The 9,920-nt window shown below is 35.0% G+C and overlaps 1 long non-coding RNA gene across 1 annotated transcript; it reads right to left on the bottom strand.

The window, feature by feature from the left end:
- Window positions 1-976: 976 nt before the first annotated feature.
- On the bottom strand, window positions 977-8,286 carry LOC139586091 (uncharacterized). Its single transcript, XR_011677444.1, has 3 exons — window positions 4,077-8,286; window positions 2,547-3,536; window positions 977-2,197 (listed from the first exon to the last, which is right to left on the bottom strand). It is a non-coding gene; the product is annotated as an uncharacterized lncRNA (long non-coding RNA).
- Window positions 8,287-9,920: the final 1,634 nt, after the last annotated feature.

Below are 9,920 nucleotides of genomic sequence, written 5' to 3'. Positions count from 1 at the left end.
CTGTTTTGCTCAATTCCATTGCCAAAAATCAGTCAACAATCCTAAAAAATCAATCAGAACCCAAATTTCAGTATTACTACTACTGTGTGAAAAATATGCATGATCAAAACAGCAGTGCATTATAACACCAAGTTCTGTGAGTTTTCAAGTATAATCTGAAGTGAGCTGAGTGTTGTCATTTACTCCCAACAAACTGTAAAGCAATATTGCAAAACACTAATAGGGAGCCTTCTGTTTAGCCAGTGTATTTGCTTATAAAATAAGATGGTTAACTTGAGTATCACATCTTAGAAATAACTAAATTCAGAAAACACACAATTTCAAACAATCTGAGATAAAGCATGATAACCTAGATTATTTGTTAGTTCAGTTGTAACAGTTTGAAAAATAATGCAACTTTAAACTTGAAGATAGTGGGAGACTAAGGGTATTGTTCAATGCATGCCTCTGTCACCCCCATTGTTCAATACAGCAAGCAACTGGAGAGAGAATAGAAGTAGCATCAGGTAGTTTACTTGAATCTTTCCACATAAAAGTGCTCATTTAATGATAAAAAATATGTCCATGCATTCATACAAACAGCATCTGTATATACAGTTCTTGATGGCTAGCTGTGTTCCCTCAGATTACTTAGCTTTAATAGTTTACTGTTCCTTATGGTTATGTGTTTCTTTCCATCTTAAACATAAAAACCTAATAGATAGACTGCAACCTAAAAATATTTCTAAAAACCTGCTATTTATACTAATTTTTTACAAACTATTTTATGAACAGATGCAATATTTAATGAAAGATTCAGAGGGACTTTTTTACAGCCAACAAACTGAAAATTAATTCACCATGTTTAGTGCACTCCTAGTTTTATAACCTCATCCATTATTTTTTATTGTTGTTGTTAGGTAGTGACTTTTTATGATTATGCCACTTGGAAAATATAAATTTTCATTTATAATTGCAGAAGAGCATCAGAACAACATGGTTTAGAATTGCATTTATTCTTGACCTTTTGGAAGGGAAACTGAATTCTTCTATTTTGTACAAGAGTGATAATATCACAGAAAATAATCATATTTCTGAAACTTTTTACTCTTTTTATCTATAGAGAACTAAATTAAGGCTTGGATTTCATAAACAAGTCAAGCTCATGTGGCTAGCCTGTAACATTTTGACAGTTGCATATGCTTCATGTTCTGACACAATCATTCATATTGTGGAAAAGCATAACACACTCAGAGGAAACATATTCTTATCAATATGATGACATTTTCTAAAGTGAACACTTTGTCAGTCATAAAATAACCTTTACTTGTTTCTTTTGTTTGTTTATTTGTTTTCACTTCTTTGGAAGCAATCCTCAAATCACGACTGTTTTTCTGAGTTTGCAAACAATTGTACAATAGTTATCTAAACTTTTCAAGTGAATGTTCATATGTAACAATAAAAATACCCAAACAACATGCAAATATTTCTTTATTAGAACATGCTAAATCCCACAAAAATATAAGACCTAAATTTTTATGCAGGTCAAGAGATAGTGGCTGTCAAACTAAATTAGAAAAGAAGAATCAGAACAGAGATGTCCCAATGTCATAACTGTAGCATTGGTCAAGGATGGATACATAGGGAAAAGCACAAGAACAGCTTGTGCAAGTCACAACTCAGAGACTTCTTTGACCCTAATGTTGACACTTTTTGATCTCTCATTTCTGGAGTTAAAGTAAGGTTTTCTCTTACTTTAGAGAGAAAATATAAATGAGATGTAGCAGTAGTTCATGCCAACATCTATAGCTCAGTGGCTTGATTTGAATTATCTGATAAGTAGACAGTGAAATCTCAGAATGAATACCATGATTGTGTGGGCACAACCATATTGATTTTATACAAGAGCATTTTCCATGTAAATCAGACTTAATTGGTTAATAATATATTAAGAGCTTTGAACTGTCTGTTTTCAATCAACAGCATAATTTTCCCTTCTTCCAAACTACACTTAACTAAAACTTTGCATAAGAGGCTTGTTGACTATATTAATGAATTTATTGTTTAAAATTTTAAGCTGTTTTTCATTCTTTAGTTTTTTCATGGATTTTTGTGGATTTTGGGCATTTTTGGGGTGATTTTTGGGGCTCTCACCATGGTCCAGTTTGTTGGCCTTGACGATCTTGACGGCGTAGTCGGAGATGCTGGAGTACTCGATCTGGGGAGGGACCCAAAATCCACCTGAAAATCCCCCAAATTTACCCCAAAATCCACCCCAAAACCCCTGGAACCCCAAAAATCCACCTGAAAATCCCCCAAATTTACCCCAAAATCCACCCCAAAACCCCTGGGACCACAAAACCCCATAAAATCCACCTCAATATCCCCCAAAATACCTCCTGGAAGCCCAAAATTCCCCTCCAAATACCCCAAATTCACCCCAAAACCCACCTCAAAATCCCCCAAATTCACCCCAAAATCCACCCCAAAACCCCTCAGACACCAAAATCAACCTCAAAATACCCCAAAATCCACCCCAAAAACCCCTGGAACCAAAAGGTACAAACCCAAGGTCAATGGTAATCATTAGAAATCCATCTGTTTGGAAAGATTATTTAAGTTATGAACAGTTGCATTTACTCCACAATAAGATTATTCTCTATACTTCATATATTAGTTTTCTGTTCAGAAGAATGCACCTAATTAAAGAACAAGCCTGGTTTTATCAAAAGGAGCCATATTTAAAAAGCAATGGTTCAGTAGATTTATGTTGGGTTTGCCTCTTTTTAGATTTCCTAGTCCAATGTCTTTCTCAAGCAAATCAAAAACAGAAGTTATATTCACGTTGCTTATCTATATAATTTCTGCTGGTGTACAAAGATTTGTATCACATCAGTATTCTTTTGATCTGTCAAAAACTGGAGGCATAGTGTCCTGGAAAATGCACCATTCCTGCAGTTTACCTCTGCAGTCTTACTCAAGCACATGTTTTGCATGTGTTTCTAGTTAACCAGAAGCTACATAATTTGTAGAATTTTAAACTCAATCTAAAACACCCTTTTTCTATGCAATATTTACTAACATGATTCATAATCACAGTTTTCTTTAACTTATTGCAAGTGATTATACATATGTATATATATGCAAATAAATACATCCATGTTAAGAGAATTAGAGATGTCTGTGATAGCAGTGTTTAAAAGACTGAAAACTTTGGCCCGTTTCAAACTTGGAAACAATACTAAATTGACATTCGTTGGCAATACACATTGCTAACATTTAGTTCTAATCCATTATTAATTATTTCTACATATACTCAAATAAACAGATTTCAACAAGCTTATCCTAAATTATCTGTGAGTAAACAATATGAAGGAGCTTATAGTCCTGATGGGTGTGGTTCCTCGATGGCTTCAGTGTCCAAGTTCAAGGTGGCTGGTGTTTGGGGGTCTGTGAAAAGAGATAATAGAACTCTTTTCTCTTTTCTCTCTTTTCTCTCTTTTCTCTCTTTTCTCTCTTTTCTCTTTTCTTTGCTCATGATTGCCATTTTATGTTCTCTGTTCAAAAGAAAAAGGCAAATTCATGTACCCTTTATATAGCTAAACTTACAATCACACCTCCAAAATAATTAAATTATATGTTCACAATTCATACTAGTCCTTATCTATGTGATATAAGAATTTCTTCATTTTTGCCTATTTTTTCTCCCTGAAAAGGACTAGGACTGAAAGATTGTTGAAGGGGATTTAACAGTTGCCATCCATACGTGGATCTTATTCATAGCTGGGACTAATCTTTTGGAAACTGTGCTCAAAAAAAAAACAAAACGGATTGTTGAGGAGTTGGTAAAATATGAGATGAACAATTTGTTGCATACAAGCTAAACTAACACACTGGGAAGTTTAAGTTACTTATAAAAAGGAAAAGAAGACCACCCAAAAAAAAGTCAAGCCCCTAAACCTATAAGACTAAAACCAAATCTTCCCAAAACCATTTTGAAGTCAATGAAATGTAAAATAATCTTTTTTCATTTCTTTTTTTTTTTTTTTGGTCAGAAGAATGAATTAGCTAAAAAATTATTCTGAATTTTTGCTTACTTTATTGATCCCTCAACTTTTCAGGGAATTTATTCTAATTTATTCTGGTTGGATGAAATAAAACCTGAAACCAACAAGAGAGAATCTGAAAGAAAAATGGAAGTTAAACCAAAATGATCATGATTACCACATAGATGTGAGACCGTTATGGATTTATCACATCATACATAATGAATGTGCATTGTGTTATATGACTGAATTGTGAGTAGTATGTAAGAATTAGATGCACATATCCATATACATTATGAACTATATATAACTGACGTGCACATAAAAATATAAAAGGAGCTTCATGAAATTTCTGGCTAAGAATTATCCATGTGTGTGGTACTACTGTTTATAATGCATCTGTTACACCAGTTTGTAATGGTCAGCTCCGATTTTCCTCATGGGTAAAAGGAAATGGCTTTTAAATTCAAGCATTCTTGCTACAAAAAATTCCAGATGCCACTAGCTTCTTTGTCAAAATCTGCTTAGTTTTCCTCAGAAATAACAATTCAGAGCCAGTTGTAAACCACTCTCACACATCCTGGCATTTTGTTCCCCAGCAGCAGGAAAGCAAGGAGTTAATGGGCGGACCAGCAGCAGCAGAAAACATGCTAAACACTGTCCTTTCCTTATTCCAGCAACTTCCACTACAACAGGAGCAAGTGGGCTTTGTAGATTGCTTCCGCCGTAAAAAAGCATTAGCCTTAATTGTGAAAGTTTTCTTTGGTTAAACTTCACAGATTTCAAAGTTAAATTTCTGCCTTAATGGAAGGCAGAATCTCAAACTTGTTTTCCAGTCAAATTTCCTGCATAACTTTTTTTAAAAATGTCAGATATTGAACAGGCTTTTCAAAAAAACCAAACAGCCAGAGACTGGATGGCTTCAGTAATAGGAATACAGCCTGGGGAAGGTGTATAAATCTGTAGCCTTGCTGTGCATAAAATTGCTTTGGAAACTCTGCATCTGGAAAGACGGGAGGTTTGATCAGTGCAGTTTGAAGGAATGCCATCAGCTAAACAAGCTAATCTTGCACCTTAATTACCAAGTCATGCTGCTTGTCTCCATGCAGTCTTATCACGAACTTTTTAAATGGATATAAAAGCAGTGGTGAGTTTGCAAATACGACATTAAATGGAATGAAGTTTCCTTTCACCCTCAAGAAAACATAGGGGTGACTCTATGAATCATCCTTATGGGCCCACACAGGCCACCTTCTGCTTCTATGGAATCTTAATACCATAAATGTTCAATCCATATGTTTCCTTCATGATTCATCCCTGAGCAGCTCCATATGTCAGCACTGGTCAGACAAGGCTTTTGAAATGCACAAGCAATGCTGGTGACTAGCAGACAAACACATATCAGTTCCGCAAGTTATTATTTTCTTTTATTTTCTGTTATTTTCTCTTTATTCTGTTAGACAGCAGAATAACTGGGGAGAGAACTGCTGAAGAGATCATTGGTGACATTAAAATGGACAAGTTAAGGTTTGTCTGGATCTATAACATGAGTGTCTTCCTGTGCTCCTGTCGCTGTCGAGGCGGTTACGACATAAAGCAAAGACCACAAGCAGTCTCAGTTGGCAACACTTTATGTTGGCTGATTTTTATACACTTTCTAATTGTTTATGCTTCTTTTATCTTTACTATTGGCTACAATAAATCAACATAATACTATTGGTGAAAGGTTATAGTGACTTAACTAACTTTCTAAAAATGCTTCATCCAGCTGTAAAGTTCTTCTATCTTTCTTCTCTCGGTCTCCTTAGTTACAGCTTGGGAGAGAGCTCCTTATCAGTTTCTTCTTACTTCTCAGCTTCTTCTCGGTCCTTTAGCTAACAGGCCCGCTGTTAGCCCCTTCCACATGCTCCTGTTGCAGGGCTGTGTATGAGCTAGTTCCCTTCCTTCTAGGACTCCTTGGCTATGCTCAAGCTGCAGGAATTAGGTTTGCACACTGCATCCAGCCCAGCTCACCCACCTGGATGTCTCACTAGGAATAATTCAGGCTGAGAGGGTTCATTAAAATGCATCCTTTGAGTGGATGGTTAACAGACTGAGATCTTAATGTTTACTGCAGCAGGTAGGCCTCCCAGCAAGATAAACAAGGTCTATGATTCTGGTATTGTTAATCTTGAGTTAAGAGAAGGGTCCAATACATGGACCTTCTCACCACAATGCCTGGAGGAGTATAGCATTCCAGGCATTCAGCTTGGTGAGGCTCTTATGGAGAGCAAGGTGGGAAATCATTATTCTCAGTTTATAAGAAAAGAAATGAACCATGCATGAAGCAGTGTATGAAGCAGTTCACAGTTTCTTTATTAGTCAGAAGTATCTATTTTCATAGAAACATGAATAATTTCTATCCTGCATTTTCTACAAAACCCAATTTTTAAGGCTATATTGTGTCCAAGTGAAACAAAACATTTCTTAAGCTCAGGAAAATAGTACATGTATATACATCTACAGTGCTTTCCTAAGGAAATGAAGGCTTAAGGTTGGGATCAAATAAAGTACCCTTATATTTATATATAGGTATGCAGACACAGGCATAGGGCTCACAAAAACATGCACTGACTTAGGAAATACACAGGAGCCTTTTACTGGCATGTGGGATGGTGAACTAAATCTGGATCAAGTACCAGCTACAGACAACTGACTAAAGAAAACGTGGGTCTTGACTCAGGTCTTGCTGTAGCAAAATGAAGATTTTTTTGCACCTAATAGAGTGAAAACATATAGAGTGTGAGGATTCAGCTGACTCTTGTGAATATTCATTAGCATTCCTATATGGAAGAAATCTGACCTTGGTATATACAGGACTTTTCACACTTGTGCTAAAATTCCCTGAAGAGGAAATCTCACCTACCAGGTCCATGAGTGAGGAAAACAAACATCAAATCACATTCTTATTCTTATTTATAAAACCATCATATAATTTCTGTATTTTACAACAGGTAAAATTTCTGTATTTTACAACTGGTTTTCAGTCCTTATCCTAAACCATATTTATAATAGTTTTTGACTTACAATGAACTCTAATTGAACTACTGCTAAAAAGTATGGATGAAGGTTTACAGCATAGTTTGTACCAACTACATGTATTTCTGCAGTTTAGCAAGTTTTACTTAGAGTTCTCTTTTAATAGAACTAGTTCTTTTCATTCAAATTGATTGCATTAGAAAAGAGAAATATTAGCTCCCTGGTTAAAAGGAACTGTTCACTCATCAAGCACATACATTCTTTTCTTAAAAACTTTATATTGAAGGCTCCTTTCACCTACCTACCCACATTTAAAGTGGAAGAAATTTTTTTGCATGTCACTTAAGATTAGAATAAAAATACTTTATACTTGAATAGACTGACAAATATTTTGCTGATTGACTAATTTTATAGCTAGTGGAATATATTGATTGAATTATTCAAGAGATAAGATGAACTCTTGTTCAATGATTGGAGAATTTATTTTAAGCTGCGGTTCAATCAAGACTTAAAAATAAGAAGGGAAGAACAGAGGCATTTCATAAATTCAGCCTTGCCTGTTACAAAGTTGTTTTGTCATTCTTTTACTACAAAAACCTTTGGAAACCCTTCTTTTGTGTCTTGGAGCATAGGTTATCTTTTACAAGCTACTAGATAAATAAATTAATATAAACGTTGCAATACATAGTTCTGAAGGAAAAATTATGGATGCTGATGAAAAAAATTTATTTTAGATTATCTTACATCTCTTTTTTTTTTAATCAAAAACCACACATCATCTGCAGTGAGTTAGGAAGGTAATATCTCTGAGACTTGTCCATCTTAGGTGTTATAGTATCCAGAACAATCAGAATGGCAAATGCAATTGAAAACACTCAAATAGGACAACACAATTTGGCTGCATATTTTGGCTCCTAAATGAAAAATTGTGAAATGTATTGGCAGGTATTTCATAGTACCACTTGTTATGGAAAAGTTCTGTTTTTAGGCTAAAGAATAATTTCAATACAGTTCATTCTATGGCATCTTCCTTGTATGGGATGCAATATCTTCAAATTCCAATTTCCAAGTGAGAAGAGTGTAGAGGGAGAAAAATGAAAGAGAAAATAAACTTATATTAACCACAGGCAGAAACTCAGACAGCCTCTAAGTAACCATCTCTCTATTTGCTTCTCTTTAAGTGATCTGATTCCTTTAAATTCACTATTACTGAATAAATTATTTCCAGAAAAGATTGTGTACTTCTGGGATATTTGAGGACAGAATGTTATTAAACTCACCTTATTTCCTTCAAAGGACAACTCAGGATGAAGCTGTGTTCAAGGGTATGCTGATTATTTATTCATATATATCCAGTTCTAGTTAAGACATGTTGGCTTCAGTGAACATGACAGAAAAAGTTAAAAAGTCAAAGCACAAAAGTGAAATTTTGATACAAAGAAGGGTGATAGTAAACATTTATTCTTAAAATGTGTTTTATTTCTAAGCGTTCTACTACTTCTAAATTCTAACTTAAAAAATATTATTTTTATTTGAAAAAGATGGTGTGTTTTGAGCATTAATTAGCAATATACCAGAAGTTCTTTCTTGGTACGTTTTTAAGTTCTTTCTTGACATTTCATTACAAAATATAAATATCTCCTAAATTATATTGGCTTATAGTGTCACAGGAAATATTACCCAACAGCTGGTTTTATAGAAGGCTATAGACTGTTTTATGCTTAGATTTAGATAATTTGTGCATACTTTGCATTGTCTCATTATGACCTGTGGGATTCTAGGTTTGAGGATCAACCTAGAAGAAATTAAAGAAGCCATCATGGAGTGCTACAAGAAACTCTCAACATAATTAAAATGCATAGCAGAAGGGTAAGGCTGATGTTTCAGAAGAAATTTCAAAATGTCTGAACTTAGTTTGGCAAGTTTTGACATATTAACTGCTGCCATTGTCAACTGAGGTCTCCATCATTTCAAGATAAAAATACAGCAGTTACACTGTTTAATGTGCATGGATGAAAAATCAGAAGATAATTTTTTTTCATTCCTCTGAACACTGTAGAGCTGGATTTTCTCAAAGTATAATGGCATAAGAGTAGCTATCATTTCCACTTCAGTGGAACTTTAACACTCCCCTCATTTAGGCAGAGTTTGAACTATTCAAGCATGAAGTTATTTAAGGTCCATCAAAAAGCAACAACCCAGAAGTCCTCCATGAAACCTCAGCTTAACATATTCAAAACTTTACTTGGCATTTAATGTAAAATAATTTGAAATTTGCAAAAATCCAAAGAAAAACCCCCAACCAACAAAAAGCCCACTGATGTTACTGTGTGAAAACTTTATATAAAGGAAAACATCCTTAAGCACTAATCAGAAATTCGACTTGCCAGTTGCGTGCCTGTAAAACATCAAGAATTCAGGAGGAGAACTGCAGTCACTCTACAAGACAGGAGAAGCTATGGAAATAGCTGGAAATAGCTTATTTGATCACTAAATATCTACAAGCATATATGCTTGTCAACATATGTTGTTTCATATACAGGGTCAATTGGGCAACAAAGAAAAATTAATTCAGATTTCAAATAGGAAATGATGAGCAGACACAGAAGTATTGAGCCTGTGTTGTTCTGTCACTTGGTGTGACAGAGCCTCGTAACGCTTTGTTGAGACACTGAGATTCCTGCCAGGAGGTCCTGTACTTGGATTCATCATGTTCTCTTAGACAAGGGAGTCTGAGCAGAGTGCAGGCACTATCACAGCACTGGCTATTAGAATTGTCTCCTGCTCCAGTGCAGTGAACTGAAATCGTACAATTACTCAGCTTTACTGAGTAGCCTGTGGTCCTCCTTGGGATCTTGAGAGAGCATAGGCTTTCAC

Source organism: Agelaius tricolor, unplaced genomic scaffold (genome assembly GCF_023055355.1).
Source record: "Agelaius tricolor isolate 1412-34295 unplaced genomic scaffold, bAgeTri1.0.p SCAF_2, whole genome shotgun sequence".
Taxonomy (NCBI): Eukaryota; Metazoa; Chordata; class Aves; order Passeriformes; family Icteridae; genus Agelaius; species Agelaius tricolor.
The sequence above is the reverse complement of the archived record's forward strand: the minus strand, read 5'-3'. Positions and strand labels throughout refer to the sequence as shown.